At 38.8% G+C, this 20928-nt stretch overlaps 1 long non-coding RNA gene across 3 annotated transcripts; it reads left to right on the forward strand.

Annotated features, from left to right (window-relative positions):
• The first annotated feature begins 267 nt into the window (after positions 1 to 267).
• On the forward strand, positions 268 to 14839 carry LOC122880385. Of its 3 annotated transcripts, none has more exons than XR_006378919.1 (7): positions 268 to 718; positions 7375 to 8357; positions 9158 to 11140; positions 12313 to 12380; positions 13218 to 13317; positions 13429 to 13450; positions 13638 to 14839. It is a non-coding gene; the product is annotated as an uncharacterized LOC122880385 (long non-coding RNA). The 3 variants fall into 3 exon arrangements; XR_006378918.1 differs by having other exon boundaries at positions 7375 to 7586; XR_006378917.1 differs by having other exon boundaries at positions 7375 to 11140.
• The last annotated feature ends 6089 nt before the right edge of the window (positions 14840 to 20928 follow it).

A 20928-nucleotide genomic window follows, 5' to 3' on the forward strand; every position in this document is an offset into this window, starting at 1 on the left:
TTTACACACCAGGGATGTTTTCTTCATGCGAATAATTCGCACATCAATGTATTTTTTCAAACAGTTTTTTGTCATGAGTACTTTCACGCAAAAAGCGGCATGATTTGTTTTCTGAACAAGGTCGATTTTTCTGAGCTTTCTCACCGCGAATGAAGGCATCAACCAATCATATTGTGCGGAACAGACGTCACGTCACAACTCCTCCTGTTGATTGTTTGTGTTTCTTATTACCCTGTATTATATGATAAAGAACACAACAAAAGAATAAATAAAGAACACAAATAAAGACAATGATCTCAAGGACAATGTGTGGAGTAGCATCGCCAAACAACTAGGCTATCAAGATAGTGAATAGCGTTAGCTTATGTAGTTTACTTTTGGATGTAGTAGAGTTGGTAGCAAGGCAACAGTGTCATAGCAGGTTTAGCTAACGTAAGCTAGCTACCTAACAATACCGTCGTATTAATCAAATATGGGAGGCACTCTGTGAAGCTATTTACCTGGGCACTGCACATAACACGTCCGCAAATCTATTCAAACTTTTTATTGAACTGTTGCAAATTTGCATTGCTGCCGGTATGAATACTTTTGATGCGAAATATTCGCAGGCAAGTATTTAGCATTTTCGTGTCATCACGTCCCTGGTGTGTAAAGGCCTTAAGTCAGTGGTTACAATTACACGCTCATCAAGACTTTAATGGAACTTAACACTGTTAAGGTAACAATCATTTTAATAATACTGCAATAATAATGTTACTATTATAAAGTAACTCAGTGGCTATTTACCTGACTGGATGAATGTGACAGTCGCAGGGGTGCCTTTGGTTTTAGCATTATGTATACTGGTAATTAGAACTAACATAGCCATCTGAACTGCGCCAGCTTGTAAATTCTTTAAACATTGATCTCTACTATCATGCAATCCATCTTCTGTTGTATTTAGTTCCTTCATGTTTCAAGTCTTAGCACTGGATAAATTGCAGGTCACTGACATGAAAGCAACAAAAACCATTGGAGCCACATAGGTGCACTTTCTAACAGGCACAAAACTTTTAGTATTGCCATACATTAAGAGTCACGTGACAACTGCTACTAAATATGAAAAATGAAATGGTAACATAAAATAGGATAATTACTTATTGTCATTAAACACATCAAATTAACACATCCTATAGTTAGTGTCAAAATTGTATCAGTGCACATAGAGTAGTTTCATGAGAAATAGAAGCTAATAGCAGAGATTTTCCGTTAGGAGCATGGAATCCCTGAACTCCGGTCACTGGGCACTAGATACAAGATTATAGCCCGTTTTCATCAGTCAGTTGCTACAGAGAGTTGGAAAAGAGAAATTAGATATTATATAGTGAGACACAATCTTTATTAATGGTACAGGAACAGAAAAGTGTAAATAGAAGTGGAGAAGAAGAGAGAATTGGGTAGATAATAGCCTGTGGGGTGAGATAGAAAGCTGAATAATTTAGAGGAAATTAAGAACATTTTAAAGTAAAAATTGGAGTTAATTAGTTGACAGAGTGCATGTAAAATAGTAAAAAATGAATTAGAGACTATATGAAACAAAGAGGGTCAGAGAGAGCAAGAAAAGACAGTGATGCAGACGTACTATCCAACAGAGAGAAAGATGGCGGCTGAGAGAGATAGACAGAGCTTGTTTGCTCAGGCATTGATTCAGGGCCCCTCGAGGCTGCGTCTTCCATTTACCAATTTGTGTCTTTCCTTCTCTCATCTTCACCTCCACCCATCTTTCCTCACTCTGGCGGATCATTCATAGGGAACAAACAGTGCCGCTCGGGAACACCGGACCTCGGTTGCCGGGCAACCACATACTGACTTGATGGAGTGGAGGCAACTTCAGAGGCCTCTGTGAGAACAGTATCAATGTTGTTATTAGACCTGAGTCCCGATAACCCCCACAACTCACACACATGCAAATACACACATACACACATACAAGTGCAGCATAAGTACAGTGGTGTGCAAAAGTGTTTGCCCCTTTCCTGATTTCTTTTTTTTTTGCATGTTTGTCACACTTAAATGTTTCAGATCATCAAACAAATTTAAATATTAGTCAAAGATAACACAAGTAACCACAAAATGCAGTTTTTAAATGAAGGTTGTTATTATTAAGGGAAAACAAAATCCAAACCTACATGGCCCTGTGTGAAAAAGTGATTGCCCCCTAAACCTAATAACTGGTTGGGCCACCCTTAGCAGCAACAACTGCAATCAAGCGTTTGCGATAACTTGCAATGAGTCTTTTACAGCACTGTGGAGTAATTTTGGCTCACTCATCTTTGCAGAATTGTTGTAATTCAGCCACATTGGAGGGTTTTCAAGCATGAACTGCCTTTTTTTTAAGGTCATGCCACGGCCTCTCAATAGGATTAAGGCAGGACTTTGACTAGGCCACTCCAAAGTTTTGTTCTTCTTCAGCCATTCAGAGGTGGACTTGCTGGTGTGTTTTGGATCATTGTCCTGCTGCAGAACCCAAGTTCGCGTTAGCTTGAGGTCATGAACAGATGGCCGGACATTCTCCTGAAGCAGCAAAACAGCCCCAGACCATCACACTACCACCACCATATTTTACTGTTGGTATGATGTTCTTTTTCTGAAATGCGGTGTTACTTTTATGCCAGATGTAATGGGACACACCTTCTGAAAAGTTAAATTTTTGTCCACAGAGTATTTTCCCAAAAGTCTTGATGATCCCCAAGACTTTTGGGAAAATATTCTGTGGCCTGATGAGACAAAAGTTGAAGTTGAAGTTATCGCAAACAGTTGATTGCAGTTGTTGCTGCTAAGGGTGGCCCAACCAGTTATTAGGTTTAGAGGGAAATCACTTTTTCACACAGGGCCATGTAGGATTGGATTTTGTTTTTGCTTAATAATAACAACCTTCATTTAAAAATTGCATTTTGTGTTTACTTGTGTTATCTTTGACTAATATTTAAATTTGTTTGATGATCTGAAACATTTAAGTGTGACAAACATGCAAAAAAAGAAATCAGGAAGGGGAAACACCTTTGCACACCACTGTATATACGCATGTAGACAAACACAACACATGTGGAGACATGCTAGAAATATGCAACTATAGTTTAAAAGATGTATAATTTGTGCTACTGTTGCCATAAAGCAACTGCAAACAGATTCATGTACCCCCTCATCATATGTATTAGTGACAGAAAAAGCAACATAGCAGCAAAATGTGTTGGCTGACTGCTATTACAGTTCACATGTCCTGTATTTTACTCTTCTGCAATGGACGTCAAACTTCTCTGTCCCCCACCCTCTCTGTTTTTTTATGAGGTACAGAGGGAGGACTTCCTCTCTCCTCTCTGCTAAAGATGAGTGTGGCTTTGATAATAACAGAGACAGTTATTAATTAAAGGGGGAAACGGACTCACTGCTCCCCTCTTTAATTCACCACCATGCCACATGAGGTTGAGATGTGGATAAGGAAAATGTAGGTGCATATGTGTATGTTCGTGTGAGGTGGTGACCAAATGGTTCCACTTTTTGCTTTAAGTTTTTGCATTTAGTATGGGCGTCTATCTGTGTCTATATATGTGTATGTATGTGTGTGTCATTGTGGTCAGGATTGGGTTGTACCAGCTATTCGTAAAACCATAATGAAGTTTGTGCTTAAAGTCCTTTGTAAGTTTTTAACCACTAGCTAGTTTCAACCTGGTGATTTATTAAATTAGGTTGCATCATTAAAACTTCATAAATCTCTAAGCTAATTAAGACTTTAGTAATGTATAAATCTGTTGCTATCAACTTTGTAAACAGAAAGTCACTTTAGCATCATAAGCTGTAGCATAACCTCCAAACATTACAGGGTTTTTTTTTTTTTTTAAGTGCGCAAACAATATATTAAACTTATCTTCCAATCCTAGATGTAAGTATTACTGTATTTTATCTATATATTATATAAATTAGCTGACATTAGTTGGTCATTAAGTCTAACATTTTGTAGTTTGAGTTATGTTACATTATTTTTGTGAAATATCATTTAAAATCTTCCCAGTTAATGTCATTATTAAACAGCAATTTATCAAGTGTCATGTCAGATGTGTCAACCATATTCTTTTTGTCTTCACTCTCAGATGTTAGCAAGCTAATATTAGCTTTGTCAGTTGGTTTAGTTAGCTATAAAACAGTTACACCTGGCAGTTCTAATATTTAGTAACAACTAATCTCTACGTAAGAACTATTTTATGTGGTGCAACTTGTTTGAATTTAGTCATGTGTAAATCTCAACGTTGTAAACACTTATGTTATAACTATGCTAAAGTTAAACTCAGGAACAGCTGGTGCTACTAGCTTCAGATGTGGGTATATCCTCTTTACCCAGCTCTGACTAAAAAAAAACAGACACAGTAACAGAATATTGGACGCATGTCACTTAACACTTGGTCACCACTGAGTCCCTCTGTGCCACTGGGAATGCCCTTCATACTCCCTTTTTCTCTTCGACAGAAAAATACTCTGGCTGGTTGACTTTTATTACGGTTTCTAAATACTCCTGCTGGGAAACAAATATGCTAAAGTAGACTGTTATGGGCAAGCTAATGCATTTGTTACCAGCCAGAGGATATGCGCCAGAGCAGTGTGTGGAATCTTGGCAATAAAATATTGTGAGGCATGGATCTTTCAAGTTTGGGAATGGTGATTAAAGGAATGTGGGGCTATATCTCATCTGTATGACAAGATGTGTGGTGAGTTCTGATGTCTGCTATAAGAGTTTTGGAGAGAGAGAGAGAGAGAGTGACCCACCCTCAGCTCTGTACACGACAGTTAAAAGAAGTGGACATTTTTTATTTATTTCAGTTATTGGGAGAAAAAACTGTCAATTCCAAAACTAGAACAATATCATTCACTTCAAAGAATATATGAATATATAATGGCTTTCCTGGGTTTTTTCTTCGTCTTTATTTTTATATACTGTAATACACTTAATCGTATTTCTTTCTCTTTCTGGTTCTTATTTTCTCTACATGTGTTGTCAGTAATTAATTGTTTCATTTCAAGTATTGTGTATCACTATTTTCTGTATTGACTGTATTAATTTATTAACTTATATGGCCAAAAGTATGTGGACACATGAACTTTACATCCATATGTGATTGTTGAACATCTCATTATTTTGGAACCTGGCTGCAGGGATTTGCTCCCATTCAGCCATAAGAGCGTTACTGAGGTTTGGCACTGATGTTGGCTTCCTGTTGGCATTCTAGTCAAGTTCTTCCAAGCTAAGACCAATTCTTTTTAGACCTCACTTGCACAAGAGCATTGGTCATGTTGAAACAGGCCGTCCCCAAGACCACAAAAGTTGGAAGCATACTATTGTCTAAAATATTATTGTGTGCTATAGCATTAAGAGTTCCCTTAGTGGCATAGCCAAAATTATGAAAAACAGCCAGACCAAAAGTACACAAAAGCATGAGGAAAACATTGTCCACTTACCCATATACATATAGCACACTTCACTTTTTTTATGTATATGTTTTTTTTTATCAAAATGTCATGCCAATAAATATTCATTGAATTGAACCGAGTAAGAGAGAGTGAGAAAGAGAAAATCAAATGGATGGCACACACACCTGCAGTCCAGCTGCCACGGTCGAGACACATAGAGAGTGAAAAGAAAGGATGGTAAGCAGAATGGTTTACCCTCACTGTAATCCTTGAAGGCTGCTCTCATTATAAACACAGAGAAAAACGTGCAGACGTGTGGTACTTGTGGCTCTGTGTCTTTGTGTGCATGCATTAATCTGTGCGTTCATTGTATTTGTGAGCAAATGCATCACTGTGTGTGACCCTTTGCACCCTCACACAGAAGCAGCTTGGCTTATACAAGTCCATTTTAATTCATGTGGATGAGGTATTACCTTTTCTAATATGAGTGTTCCAGTGTTCCAGTGTCCTGGTCCACCCAGGTATTTCTCTGCTCCCCTCTAATACCTCCCATCATCCTCTTAGTGGGCCATAGGTCGATTAACCACAATGAAATGTTTCAAAGTGTGTGTGTGTGTGTGTGTGTGTGTGTGTGTGTAGGTTTATGTGTTGTGCAGGGGAGCTGTGTGAGGTGTTGGGGCGTTGATCTACTGTACGTGATTGTGTGTGTTTGTGACACAGATCAGAAATCAGAAATACTTTATTTTATCCCCGAGGGGAAACTCTTTTGTTACAGCAGCTCACTATCACGTCAGTGCACACAGGAATAGAAGCACTAAGCAAAAAAATAATAATACACTATAATACAGGTCAGAAGATAAATTAAGTACCAAGTGGGTATAAGTATAATAAATAAATAAAATAAGTGTGAAGTACAAAGTGGGTTTACTGGTTGATGATAAAGTAAACTATAAAGTAATAGTGCATGAACTGTCAAGTTAAGTGTAGCTTATTAACATCATGCTTGGCTTTTTCAAACCATCCCTAAAAACATAATTTATATATATATTTTATAGTTTGAGAATTATAGTAAAGCATTGTATTGAGCTGAACTGACTTTGGGTTTAATTTGCCCTAAAGATATGAAAATTGGCACAATAATAATAATAATAATAATAATAATAATACACTTAATTTATACAGCCTCCTGAAACAATGTTTACAAAGTGCATTAAGTCATATGAGGATAAACTACTGCAGGAAATTAGACAGAACATATACTAAGAAAAATATAAATATAGAAGACACCTGCTGACCCTGAATTATCTGTTTTATGTCATCCACTCCCTCTGTGTGTGTATCCATCCCTCATCCCTCTCTCTCTCTCATTTTCCTCCTCCTCTTCTTTGCCCTAAGCTCAGGGACACATCCACTCAGGGACATTGACATTGACTAAACAAAGGCATGATTATTAGATTGAAAGAGGGTGAATGAGAGAGAAAAAATGAATGTTGGAATAACAACAGACAGAGACAGCAAGTTTCTCCCCAAGTTTATTTCCTTAGTGGGGCATATCGTACTTGTATCTGAGGGAGGCCTCCCAGAGAGCAATGTCTCCAGATTGCTCCTGACATCCTCTGTTACAGGGTTATGTGGTTGTCAACAGTGGTTTGAAAAAGGGGTCAATGTGTGAATGGGGGTGCTATGAGAGGGTGCTAAAAAACTGAGACTATTTCACACAAAACATGAAGGCGAGAGACTCTCCATTTACCACAAACTCATCTCTCACTTTGTCTCACCCAAACCTCAAATGAAACAACACAGCTCTCTAGCTGTTGCTGAAAATGTTCCAGCGTGTGACAAAATGTTCTAAATCCTCACTGTTATTTTATGGTGACAGACATAAAACTAATCACAGTATCATGTGCTGTTTATTGCAATTTTGGGTCCACATAGATCGGATCGAATCTGCCTCTAGGATGATCAGCCGTTTGGCAGGGCCTGTTTTACCATGGCGACCCTGTTCATTTGCTGCCGAGCCCTAGGGGAGGCAGAGAGGAGCCAAGAGGAATTGGAAATCTGATCCCCCTCCAAAAACAGTGAAATCACATTCCAATAACCTCGAGACCCTCGCTTGGACCTGCTTCAGCTAAAGGCCTGGAGAAACGGTGTGTGTATGTTTGCATTTTTTTAATACCAAGAGTGTGCATGTACATGCATGTGTGTGCTTGAGTATACGTCTTGTGTATATGAAACATGTACAGGCCACTGATCACTATCCCAGCAAGAAGAATGCAGCCTCAAAGTTGAACAACAAGTGTTGGCCTTTTTTGAAACATATTCAAATGCACAGACTTAGAATACTTTATGGGTTCCACATGTAAAACCAGGGATAGACGAGCAAGACAAAGCAGCATTTTCTTTGGTTGTGGCTTTAACATAAAAGACACAATTATATGACGGAAGAAGTAAAAACAGCAAGTTGTAAAACTACTAAAAGCTCAAGAGTCAGACAGTGTTTTGTGGACAAAAATAATGAGCAGTACAGCGTATCTTTTCTGTACCACTGTTATGCTGATAACGCTTAAGGCAGCTGTTTGGGATGTTTCACATCACCAGGACATGCAGTATGTGGTGTGTATGTTGTGTTGGCTGGACATTTTCAGGAATGTACTTAGCCTCAAAAGCTTGCAAAAACAATGTCATTACATTGTTCGTCAGAGTAATGCTCAAATGCTGTAAATATCTGAAGGGGGGGATGGGGGACAGATGTTTTTTATGTATGCGGCATCTATGACCCAGCACACTGTCTGTTTTTCCATCTTACACATGTGAGTGAGTGTGCCTGTGAGTGTTGATTTCAGCATTTCCCGCTGGCAGAGGACTCTGGAGATTCCGGGAAGTTATAGGTTGAGTAGGCGTCCATTTTATGCTTCAAGGTGAATTTCATTAATGTGTGTGTGTGTATTTGTGTTTCCCCATTATCTCAGAAGCAGCATCTAGTGTGTTACAAAAGGAAAAAAATAGTTGTTTGTATGGTTACTACCACAAACATTATGTTTAGACACTTCTTCTCTACCAACAGTATGCCCATTTAAGAAGAATGAAGATATGATTACTAAAAAAAAAAAAAAAAAAGATTCAGTGCTAACAATTAGGCTGCATAAGCTTATGTAAACATCTTCTGCTTCATAATTTCCTCACTGTTGACCTAAAATTGCGTAATCATGGCATTCCTCTGTTGGGATGTAAGCATCATTTTTCCCAGACTAGGTCAGATTTCTGGTTGTCATTCACGCCTGTGGATCGCTCCAATTTTCCAGTGCGGTAAAGCCAGCAACACTCTCCGCCTAATGTTTCGTGTGCTTTTTGGATGAAAAACATTTTATAGCTCCTCTAAGTGTCAGCTCAATGTTTCTAAATGCCTTTCAGATCTAATATAAATAATTCGTAACATCTCAGAGTAGATTACCCCGCAATATTGACTGAATGGAAGACAATGCTCATCTGAAGTGGATGACCCACCACAGCTGGCCGAAAGCAAACTTGATATTTTTACTACAGTATTTCACCCCATCTATTTACAACTTGGGTCCTTTCAAGTTGAGTTAGTGCGGAAAGTCCATATTATGTAGCGGGACCTCCTGGAACACATGTTAGAGGAGGTTTTGACATTTGAAGTGAATTTAGTGAGGTGGCTAATGAAAGTGATGGTAGCTTTTCTATATCCATTGTGCAGCAGATGCATCAGGCAGCAGCCAAGCCCAACTGTGTAAATCCACTCCACCTCGGCTCATTTACTCTCTAAATCATTATGGGTGTCTGGAGAGGAGACAGGGTTCCCCAGACGGGGGACAGCAAGGCGACAGAACACAAACTTCAGGCAGGGTAAGTGGCTTCTGCTGTATGTTTACACCCCTCAATCGATGAGTGTTGCATAAATTTTGGTCAGGCACTCACCTAAATACTTGTCCCTTTTCTCCCTCTCCCCGCTGCCTCTTCATCTGCGAGGAAAGCCAACCAGTCACACGGCTCAAAGAGCTCTGACCACGTCACACTGTTCCCTCATTCACGCATGAGGTCCTCTCTAATTGGTAACTGAGACAACATGTGGTTCACACTGGTATCTAATTAACAGCTGCAATTGATTAAGTGAAAGGAGGAAAGAAAAGAGGTGCTGGAGTAAAGTTTAAATGTTTAGGTCGTGGGATTCTCAACTTTAAGTGTGCCATGCTATGTTGATTTATTTTTATTGCATATTATATTTCATTAACCAAATTTTGTTCTGTTTTACTATATATACCATGTACATTATTGATCCAAAAAGTTCAAAACAAAAACCCTATACAAATTATGGAAATAAAACATCACCCTACTACTAACTGTGACAGAATACATAAATGAGAATCAAATGTAAAGCAGAGCCACACCTAACAATACAGCAAAACGCAGCAGTGAAAAATGTTATACCTACACCACTGGCTTTCTTCTGGACTTCCTTCAAAGAGAAGTCTTTCAGGTCATCAAAATCCAACTCCCGTATGAGGTAAGGTTCACCAATAATAAGTGATGGCATGTTCAGGTGTCACTGTGCAAAAAGGAATGTCTCTCGCAATTGATGGTAATATACCTGAGAGTTTTGGCTATTTCGTCACCGTTGAGGAATTTTGCTTAACTGACCTTTTCTGTATTTTCGTTTATTTCAATTTTGAGTAGCAAAAATGTTTTTTGCTTAAAAATGTATATTCTTGGAAAAGTCTCCTGTATTAAAATAATAGTGCAGCAAGAATCTACATGAGTATGTGTACAAAAACAATGTGTACTTCTTTAACAAACATTTAAGTCATTTTAAGTACAGTATAGTCCCTTTTCATCAAAATGTTCCCTATCAATGGTTTTAGGCATCTGTCCACTGCCAGTGTTGCAAGAGCTTCAGCAACCAGCTTCATTTGTTTGTTTCTTTTATATTGTGTTGTGACTGTGGTCTATACAGTGATATCCTTATTGGTGATATGTTGTGATGTTGTGCGCTGTACTCCATTGTACATTAGGAGTCTATAGTTTAATCATAATGGTGAGCATTTCACTGGGTCCACCTGGTCATCTCCAGGGACATTTTGAGGCTTTTCACCTTTAAGGAGATGCCAGACACAGTGAGCTTGGTAAATACGGGAGGTGTGCAGCCGAATACATTACTGGACAGCCAACAGAGACAGGCAGGGATTTAATTTGCTCTGTGTGTGTGTGTGTGTGTGTGTGTGTGCAAGAGAGAGAGTATGTACACAACATGTATTGTATGAGTGTTTGTGTACACATTACACATTTGTGTGGATAATTCATCCTTGGTGTATATACGCATTTGTATAATGATCAATACAGACCATGTTCTTTGTGTAGTCCTGAGTTTTAGTGGAAATCAGCTTTGTGGCAGAATGTAAGCTGGAGGTTTGAATTGGGTTTATTGATGTCAGACTCTAGAGCCGTCTCTCTAATTCCCCTCCCAATGTGCATGTGTGTGTGTGTGTTTACGTGAGCGTATGTGTAATTGTCACCTATCCCCTGCCTGCAGAAAGGGCTTTAAGGATTTAATTGAACGCCGCCTGTAGATGCAAAGTGTATTTCTCCAGAGAGTCACAACCCCTTTAATGTTCCCTGTATTCTATTTAAAGGTACTGGATTTCAAAACAGAAGACTAGAAACCTCTATGACTCCCTATTTGATGGTAGGCGTTTCAATACACAGACTAACGCTAGAGAAATACTAAATCCATGTTATTAATATTTTCTGATGTTGTTAAAAGCTTGTTTACTTCAATAATGTTTGTAGACAGTGCTAAAACTGGGCTTTGTCTTCCACATGTGCTTGATTTGATTGTTAATTTGACAGTTATCCAAAATAACTTAATCCCATCAATCCTCCACCAAAAGAGATGAGTTAACTGTAGGAGATCATTTGAGCTGGCGGCTAACATCATACTAGCCTGGATTAGCTAATCCAAGTATGAAGAACAAGGCACAGGTCTATGATTTATATTGCCACACAAAATTTTAACATTTTGTGCTTTGTGATATCTTTTCAAGTAAATTAATCTTGTAAATGTATGTGTGTTGATTATGTGAATGTGCCTGTATTTTATATTGTATTTATATGGTCAAACATAAATTAATAATTACATTTACTCAGTAAGACGGTGTAGTCCCTCATTCGTCCAGGAGTGTTCTATCGTAGAAAAGGTTTCAGTCGTAGTCATCTGGACACTGTTTTCAGAATCAAGACAATAGGCCTGATTACTGATCACTGGGCCATCTTGAAACTATTAGGTCAGTTTCAGGTGAAACTAGCTATTAACAGATACTCAGGCAGATTCCCTCCTGAGGGCAGGGTTTATGTAACTCAGATTAGCTTAAATTTCCAGTTCCCGTCCAATTTTTTCACAATTGAGAATGACTTCCGGATGGGAGCCGAAACGTCTTGATTCTGAAAAGTGTCCAGATGACTACGACTGAAACCTTTTCTACGATACATTTACTCAGTGTACTCTAAGACTACTGTGCCACCCTCTCATTATACATTTGACATATTTATCATTATATATTTATCCTTATCATTGTTGTTGTTTTGTCATTAATTATATCAATAATAATATGGGTACTATTCTCAGCAACAACAGCAATAGAATACTATGATAATGATGATAATGTTAACACCAATCACTACCACCATCAACATCAAAATAATATAAAAAATGTCAAACACTTTACTTGGCTAGTCCGCCTACAGATAGGTTATAGAGTATTTGTAACATTTCAATTGTTTAAAATATTTTTTTTTAAATGTATTTAATCTTTATTTAATCAGGCAGTCTCATTGAGATTAAGATCTATTTTCCAACAGAGACCTGCGAACAAGGACATTCAAAAGAACCCAAACAAAAACAGAATCAACACTACACCATTAACAAGGTAATTAATTAAAACCACACCATCATTGAAAACTTTAGATAATAAAGCTTTAAAATCTCCAAGAGGAAGTTTGCAGTTCATTCCATTTAAAAGGTGCATAGTACCTGAAACCAGTTCTGCCAACATTAGTGAGTACATGAAGGATATCTAAGGTTCAGTAGTTACTGGATCGTGTACTGTAGTTACTAGATTTAAATGAGAGAAGAGATGTGAGGTGGTTTGGAAGCTTCAACAGTAGAGCTTTATAGATGAATAACATGAGATGATACAGAGAACAATGATGAGTACGAAATTTGTCACTTGTGATAAAGCGTAAAGCATTGTGATATACAGGATTTAACTGCTGAAGTGTTGATGAGGCAGCATGACAATAAAGAATATCTCCATAGTCAAGGACAGACATGATTGTTGACTGCACAATAGTTTTACAGTTGGCAGAAGACAGACATCCTTTAATTATGTACAAGAAACCTAGTTTGATTTTTAAGTTATGAGTCAAATGTTGAATATGAATCTTGAATGATAGTCTGCTGTCAAGCCAAATTCCTAAATATTTGTAGGACTCAGTAAAAGTAATATGGGTGCCATTTAAAGTTGTAATGGCAGGATAGTTAGAGTCACAGGTTGAGGTGGAGAATACCATGAACTTGGCATGTTCTGCATTTAAAACTAGTCTGTGATTAAAGAGTGATACTTGGAAAGCATCAAAGGCAGACTGAAGACAAGTGAGGGCCTGGGCTGGGGTGGTGCCTGGTGCATATAAAATAGTATCATCGGCAAAAAAATGTACATTGAAGTACTGATTTGGTGTTATGTTATTTATGTAAACATAAACAGCAGTGGACCAAGGATAGACCCCTGTGGCAACCCTTTCTGATTGTAAGATGGCTTGACTGAGTACCATCAGCAACAACAGTCTCTGAGTTCTCTCAGTAAGGTAAGAGTGGAACCAATTAAGTGTGGCACTGGCTATTCAGATTTCTGATGAAAATCCCATTTTAAACAGTTTTTGCCCAATAAAAAAAATGAATTCTTTCAATAATTTCAGTGACTGCCAGACTGCTTTGAAGGTAGGGAGACACCACATTTGCCACTCATTGTAACTGGATTATTTTTTGAAGGGCATTCTTTTTGAAAATGACCACATTGACTGAAAAGACGAGAGTCTTTCAACAACTCAGACTATTGTTTTTTCTAGAATTTGTAGTACTTTTTGAATTTTTTGAATTTTTTGAATTTTTTTTTTTTACTTTTCAGGGCAACTACTTGCTAAATGACTCCCCAAACCAGGAAAAGAACAGTTGTATATGTGGAAGACACAAGATCTTTTTGACATGCAATTTATAGGGGCCAAATTCATCTGGAAGGTCTGAGAAACATCTAAGCCTACTGTTGTGTTTAGTTTTTACTGCAACTGCATTGCTGTAAGATTTTCTGATGATGAAATATGATTTTGTTTTAAAGACGACTGAATTGAATTTCAAATGTTGCGTTTGGATCCAAACAGCACACGAGAATAGCTTAACCTTGATGTATATCATAGTTGATAAAGAAGAACTCCAGCCACAATAACATCTAAATCCTGTTTGTGAAAAATCACTATCACCATGTAAGAAGTGAGAAGAAGTAAGAACTATATGTACAAGTGTATGCAAGCATGTGAATGTTGCTGCCTATTGAACCGATGTGTTGGGGTACAGCATGTGTTTCGGGCTCCATTCTGTGTATATTGGCTGCAGTTTGGACCATGATGAATGAGCATCAGGATTGATCCAGTGTTTTTACAGCTGGACAGCACTGCATTTAGGAATGAGGAGTGTTTACAAAAACACCCAACCCTAGTTTGTCTTCAATATAACAAATACATACCACTGATTCCATAGACAGTAAGTTGGTGTCAATGTACACACAAACACACAAACACATGTGCATGCACGTATACACACACAATGACAGACACCCACACTGGTAACAACTGGTAACCAAACTATTAAGACCACCCTTGGGTGCAGCACTTTTCTTAATGCAATTTGTGTATGCTTGCTTGTGTGTGTGCTCTGCAGTAAGCAGGAGAAAGGGCCAGAGGTCATTTGGCAGTTGCGTCAGGTGTGTCTGGCAGACAGTCTGCTTCTCACTGGGACAAAACCCTGCCTCTAATTCAGGCCCAGTCTCTTATTGGCATATGGATATGAGCCAATAACAATAATGTAATACTTACTGCGTCACACTGTGGATATTACAGCAACTGACACAACATTATCAGTTTTGATCTAGTAGCTTTTATTACCCATTTTTCATGATATTTGGAAATGAAAGCACAATGGTAGGTTGGTGAAGGGAGGGAGGGGCTGATGTGTGATTAAATCCCACAGCATCAGAAGTGCATGGTTTGTTATCTGCTTCACTGTGTTGTGTGCCTGAAAAAAACTGTTTTAATTCAAGTGTGTAACGATGTGTTTCCTTTGGTCGTCAAATTCCTGAGTAAAATTAACGTACATAAACTCCAACTTAGTTTACGTCTGTTTCCTTTGCATTCAGCTGTTGAACCAAATACATGGGCATTGTGGTGCCTACACTACAAGCTAACTCCCTGGCTTGGTGAAGACTGAACTTGTTTGAATGAAGTAGTGGATAGAAGTTATTTTATTAAATTCATCTATGTGTCAAGTTAAGACCAATTCGCAATAAGTTGTGTCTCCCTTAAGTTCTTATCTTTAAAATCATCATCAGAAGCAGGTAGAGGGAGGTAGATGATATCACAGTCCTAATCTGAAAGATAGAACATCATTACACATCAGTGTTCTATCTTATAAACATTTGTAGGCCTGTGACATCATCAGTCTAATGAATGCACCTGAGCACTTATTAGCTTTTGTTTGATAACACCTTTACCTGCTCCTGATGATAAAAGTAAAAACGAATGATCTAGCTTATCATGTCATGTCAATTCCAGGAGTCACATTCTCCTAGTTCAACTTTCATTCATATCATATTAATAATTTAGAGTTACCAGCTTAATAGTTCTGAATCAGGACCTCCAGTATTTGGGAGAATTATGCAGTTATGTACAACTTATTCTAAAAGTGGTCTGTTCATAGCCAAAAGGATTTTGTCCTAAACTAGCGTAGATGTGACACATGAAATTATGTCTAGTTCTCAGTGGGAACAATCATTCCTCTTCTATAACAAATATATACATGAGCTTATCACAAAACAGGACAGTACTTGTGAGGTTTTATCATAATGCTGCTAGCCTGTTCCTTTGGCACCAATCAAATCCTCAATATAATATTTGGAATTTAAGTCGATCTTGCACAAGTATTGCTGTAAGTCTATCAGCATTCTGATAGCTTCTCTCATTCACCTACTGTATATTTAATTATCTTTGCATAATATGGTCAGCATTTGCAATGTTTCAGCTTTTGTAATCACAGCAAAATGAATACGCCAGAGAAGAAAATTAAGGTTACAACAAGTGAAATCAGACAGGTGTTTTAACAGTCAGGGCTGCTGGCTTAATCGTTTTAAAAATGTGTGAATAAATTGATCACAGGTTTTCTTATTGCAATAAAGACCGATATCAAATTCAAGGTAAGAATGGTTTAGGTTGAAGAGATTACTGTAAATATCTCAAATGATAATGAAAAAAGGTCAGAGTGTGTGATACTTACACATGTACAGATTCAAAGGTAAATTGATGCAGTTGTCTAAACGTAGTACATGACTTAGGAGGATTAAAAAGCTGAAGGCATGACCTTAGTGAAACATTTTTCTCCTTCGTCACAAAAGCATTTAGACAAAAAGTATTGAAGACAAAGAGAGACTGCAGCTGTCCACAGTATGTGCTATAGCTGTATGCAAGGCAGATGTTTAAGTGTACAGTAGGCCATGTGTGTTGTGTTTGTGGCTTCCAGCTGCCAAGTACGTATGCGCTGTAGTGCCACAAGACACCAGTGATCTTCATCTACAGATAGTGTGTATGTGTGTGAGAGATATTGTGTACGTCTGTGAACTAATGTGAACTCTGGATCTGCCCCAGCTTTTATGGATATGGAAACTAAACGGCAAAAATACTGGAGGACTTAGACCAGTTCATCTGTTTATATTTCCACAGTTCCTCCCTCTGTCTCTGTCTCCTTCGCTCTGTTTCACCTCCACTATACATGATCTCTAGAAGTCTGGGGTTGCTCAAGGATGCTGGTCTCACCTGTCAAGTGTCTCACTTATGGAGAATGTGTCGTTGAAGCTTGCGGTGATTAAGTGACTGTGCTGAATTAAAGTTACTTCGACAGAATGAAAGAGATTTGGTAAAGGACTCTGAGAGAGAGAAAGGAAGGCGACAGTGAAGGTGCTGTATGTATGATGCATGCTGATCCGTCTTACTGAACGCTGACTGAATTCACAGATCACGTGTATGTCACCTGTGTTTTCCTTTAATCCTGCCATGCCCCCCTTTTCCAGCTCGTCTTCACTCCACTCTGCCCAAACTTGCCAAATAGCAAACATTGGTCCAACACGACTCATTAGCCTTTTAATCCAACACTTGCGCTGAAGTTGTTGTGCCAGGGCATGCTGATACTTTTAATTTACCAATAGGCAAAACTGGGATTTACCTTTAACTGACACGGCCCTTCACCCAGATCTCAGGATGTTATGTTCTCTATATGATGACAAGTTGATGATGGCCAAGAGCTCTACTTTACACAAATTTGGCACAAGGCTAGTCTTTGACTGATTTTTCAGTGACTGTTATTTTGAGGTGACAAGTGCTGATTTTAGAGTTGTTTGATGTCTCATAGAGCTGAAATCGGTAGAGGCTGTTGTTCAAAACTATCAGACGTGTTAAATTAACTGACTGGTGTGGACTGACTGTATATAAACATTGACACAGTGGACATTGTTACACTGAGGGGCAGATTAATACTGACAAAGAGAATACCACAGAGAATGTGTGATTCTGCAGCTGACAAGGACATCTTCTTTAGCACCTCTTCTTTTCTATTATTTGGAATCTCTGTCAATTAAATCTAAAACAAAGAGACAGGCTACATTTCATTATACAAAACTGCATCTCAACACAAGGCTACTTCTGGGAATTTAAAACAGAGATCTGTAACTGTTAATCATCAAAACCATTTTCCCTTGTTATGATCCTGGAATGAACTTTGGCTTAGCATCAACAAGCAAGTGAAGAAGTTAGATTTTCTTGGAATGACTTGGTGATGTACATTTGAAGGATTTATCAGAATGTCCTGTTGCCTTGATGTATAAACACACACACGCGCACACACAAACACACATCCTAAGACTGCAAAATAGACACACTCACAGCTCACAAACACTTGAATTGCAGCCTTGGCAACTGTTTTTCTTTCTTTTTTTAATTAGAGCAAAAGATCAGAGAAATACCAAGTGTCAATACCGCAGAGAATGAGAATATGGCAACAGCGACCTTTTAGAGCTCCCTGATCTTTTAGAATGTCAAGGATGGAGCATCTTGTTCTTTTCTGCCATAAGTTTATGCCCCCTGCCACGCCCCCACATGGAAATATAGAGAACTGCAGATTAATAAGGACCTTAGCTATTTTTCACTAGCTATATTTAGTTTTCCCCATTGGCGGAAATAGCCAGTTGGCATCAGACATGTGGCTGATCTCAACAGGTCTAGAACCCTCTCGTTATACTGTCAACAGACTTTTTAGTGGTTGTCAACAGTGTGTAGATACAACAGCAGGAAAGTCAAATAATAAATCAGTATTCATATTTGCTATGAAGTGCAGCTGTAAACACCACGGATTTTATGTCCTAGTAAAATTGCCACCATGCATGTTAATTTCTTAGTTAATTCCTTTCTTTCTTATTAGCCAAAATAAAGTTGTTAAAGTTTAAAAATGTGGGTTGTGTGGAAACTTATTCCCTTGGTTTTCTGTTCTTTAATTGGATCCTGTTTGAGAACAACAGCGATGCTATGAGGCACTTTTGCCACACAGCCCCGGTGGCCACATGCTCCTTTCCCACATTCCCAAAGCAGCAAGAAGGGGATGAGATAAATCACCCAGCCTAGAGGCCCACTGGCTGGGATCATCTCTATCTTTGCAGCCCTCCCCTCGCCTTCCTGTGGATGAAGGTGTTAGCGGTTAGCACAAGTATTAGCCTCAGGCTGTGGGACAACAGAGGATTTCTGTGTGGTGCTGGTGTCCTGGTCAAGTGGAAAGCAACCTTATCTCCTAATCCTGTTAAATAAATGGCCTGCATTTATGTTGTCAGTAGGCTGGAATAAAAAGGACAGAGTAAGAAGATATATAATAGCCTGTGCGATAAATGTGTTCTTTGCCCTTCTCTGTGGATGGTAGTGGAGGTGGTGAAACGAGAGGGAACTCTATGACCCTCCACCAGTGTGTTTGTTCTTCTTGTGAGCCACTTATGACTTAAAGCAATATGTTCATGCCATAAAGTGGACTTTGTCTCCATAGGCTCGTGAGATACTGTAGATATTCTTGCTAACATGATAAGGGCAGCAGCTGGAGAAACAACCAGTGGAAGAGACAACAGCAAAAAGGGCAAATTTTTAAAAGGCTGCATCAGAAAGACTGAGAGTGAAAGAAAAACATTGTTCGAGTAAACAGCAGACACTGGGAAGAGTAGCAGTGATGTTTGTGGTGTGTGAGCACACGAGTGTGTACCTGGTGTGTGTGTGCTGCTCCATGTGTAAAGCTCATACAGTATGTGTGCATACTCATCTGCATACATGTGTGTGTGATCTAATGTCCATGCATGGATGCCAGTAGAGTGGGTTGGCCTGGCTGTTGGCCTACGTTTGTTTAGCTGTGAATTCTTCCTCCCGATCCAGTGACTCACAGCCTGTGGCTTAGGCAGAGTTTGTGTGCCCAGAAAACACTAATCTGGAGTACACAGACCCAAGACCACGGCATCGCTATTACTTCTTCGCTTTCGATGGACGTTCAGTTACAGAGGATAGAAACAGGAAGTTAGTAAAAGTATGAGCTTCATCTGTGATTGGGTTGAAACTGATTTGAAATGTATTCATTCATTTCAAACTGAGATGCATTGAGTTTTTTTGTTCATGCGAAACAGTTCAGTCATGCATAAGACGCTCATATCATGTCATATCATATCCAAAAACATCAGTGAGCTGCTCTTTATGATGCACTCCTCCTCCTGTCTTTGTCTGGACTGAGGATGCTGTGCCAGCTAAATCTGAGTTATGTCTGGCTTTATGTGATGGTTTTCATATGATAGAAAGATATGTCTGCTCAACTGCTTTTTATTTGTAGAGCAAAAGCAGAGCCTTTCCCCACCAAATACAGCTGTATAATCATTTGCTGCAATGAGCAAACTGTTCAATCAGCATGTCATGAAAATCATAGTAAAGATTAATTTGCAAAAGATTTTACTAACTGCACAAACAGACCTCTTCAGACCTCAGTCAGAAAATGATTCTGTAATGATACAGCTTTTATGATTCCTTTACTTTGGTTTGTTATCATTGTTAGTGAGATGACGCCATGTTCTCAGCTCTCTGCAATTACTTTGGTAAGTACAATGTTATTGTTACTGATGGAAACAATGACCAAAACTAATAATAATAATAAAGTGGGATTTTCCTTTAATTTATCTGCTGTTGCTCCACTCTGTGATGTCAGGGCACACTGTCAGCTATACCTCTCCCACTGGTTTCGGTATGACTTACTCTCTTGCTAAAGGACACTTGATTCAAACTTGATTCTTGTCTGTCTAGCAGCTTTCAGGTGAGGGCTGAAAGTCTCTTGTGCTTCTAGTCCAGCCTCCTGACTTTGACAACCAACCAATATAATCAACAGGTACTCAGTTCTGAGGACAGACCACCCAGAAGTGCATCTTGCCTCTCTTGCACTTTATCTTTAATCGCAGTGCTGTTTTGAGCTCCCACACAGCAGTTGAGCTTAGACATCTCAGCCTCCCTTGCTGATGTCACAAGTCTTGCCAGTAATTTCCTAAACCTTAACTGTAACAGCGGTATAACAAAGCCAGTCTGAGGAGCCATAATTCTGCAGTCATAATTCTGCTCTCGCTGTCAAGGCTGTACAGCCAAAACTGTTTTGCCTTCCTTGGAGCTGTATTGCACATGTGACTTCTAATTTCTGCCTGGAGCAACAACACTGAATTAATATCATATATTAGGAATTTATCATCATTTGGGATTTGCGTGACAGTCATGGGTGGAGCTAACAAGAGAGAGAGAGAGACAAATTTATAAATAATGTGGTCGTGTGAGAAACAGACTTTGCAAGGCCAAAGGGACATAAAGGGGGTGTGAGGAGCAGTACTGGCAGTACACTCCATTATTGTGTGTGTGTATGTGCGTGTGTGTGTATGTGGGACCCAGATGGACTGTACTGAGGTTACTTGGAGAGAAGAAAAGAGTCATGTTGCTTGGGAAATGGACTTGCCTAAAAAAACCTGTTGAATTTGCTACATCCTTCTAGAAAAACACTTCTGCACAAGATGTCGTACTAAATTGAAAGCTGTCAAACTTCATTTGTGCTGA

Source organism: Siniperca chuatsi, linkage group LG8 (genome assembly GCF_020085105.1).
Source record: "Siniperca chuatsi isolate FFG_IHB_CAS linkage group LG8, ASM2008510v1, whole genome shotgun sequence".
NCBI classification, from domain to species: Eukaryota; Metazoa; Chordata; class Actinopteri; order Centrarchiformes; family Sinipercidae; genus Siniperca; species Siniperca chuatsi.